Below are 1,136 nucleotides of genomic sequence, written 5' to 3'. Positions count from 1 at the left end.
TAGCCAGGATGGTCTCGATCTCCTGACCTCGTGATCCGCCCGTCTTGGCCTCCCAAAGTGCTGGGATTACAGGCTTGAGCCACCGCGCCCAGCCTTGATTCTTTTTATAAAATCCAATTGTCTAGGGAAATTCTCCACATTTTCTTTCACTTTTCTTCATTTCCATGTGTATTTTTCTTATCCACCATATTTATTTAAAGTCCTTATTTGCTATCTTTAATCTTTGAGTCACCTCTAGGTCTGTTTCTGTTGTCTTATTTTTCCTATTGGTTTTCAGTCATAGGGTCCTTTTTTTTGAAAGGCCTAGTAATTTTTAACTGAATGACAGGTGTTATCTATAAAAAAATTGCAGAGGTCGTGGATAATACATTTTTCCAGAAAGCATTTGCCTTGTCTGACTACCTTCGACCATTAGAGGCACAGCTGAGCCGAGTCTGGGTTGTGGTTTTGCTGAAGCTCTGTCTGGTTCACATCTGCCCCTGGGCCAAGCCCTCTAGGTTTCTACCTGAGAGCCTGGGGTCTCGCCAGTGATCCTTCGCTGGGTGGGTCCTGAATGAGAATCCCTGTCTCCTGAGTGCAACAGCTGTGAATCACACAGCTGCAACTCTTTCCTCACAGTCGAGGGCTCTCTCTTTACATCTGCTTATTACATTCCTGCTCAGCTACGTATATTTAAGTGTTTTAGAATATTTTGTCTTGGCTGGGCTTAGTGGCTCATGTCTGTAATCCCAGCACTTTGGGAGGCCAAGTTGGAGGATCGCTTGAACCCAGGAGTCTGAGAGCAGCCTGGGCAATATAGTGAGACCCTGTTTCTACAAAAATAAAAATAAAATTAGCCAGGCATGGTGGTGGGCACATATAGTCCCAGCTACTTGGGGGACTGAGGTAGGAAGATTGCTTGAGTCTGGGAGGTTGAGGTGCAGTGGCCCATGATCTGTGTCCCAGTCTGGGTGACAGAGTAAGACCCTGTCTCAAAAAAAACGAAAAAAAAAAAAAAAAAGAATTTTGTGTAGCAAATTTTATGTTAAGAGTGGGAGTTGGAAAGACACACGCACACGTATGTTTATTGCGGCACTATTCACAATAGCAAAGACTTGGAATCAACCCAAATGTCCATCAGTGACAGACTGGATTAA

The sequence above is a fragment of the Mandrillus leucophaeus genome, unplaced genomic scaffold, assembly GCF_000951045.1.
Source record: "Mandrillus leucophaeus isolate KB7577 unplaced genomic scaffold, Mleu.le_1.0 Scaffold158, whole genome shotgun sequence".
Classification (NCBI taxonomy): Eukaryota; Metazoa; Chordata; class Mammalia; order Primates; family Cercopithecidae; genus Mandrillus; species Mandrillus leucophaeus.
Note: the sequence above shows the minus strand (reverse complement) of the source record.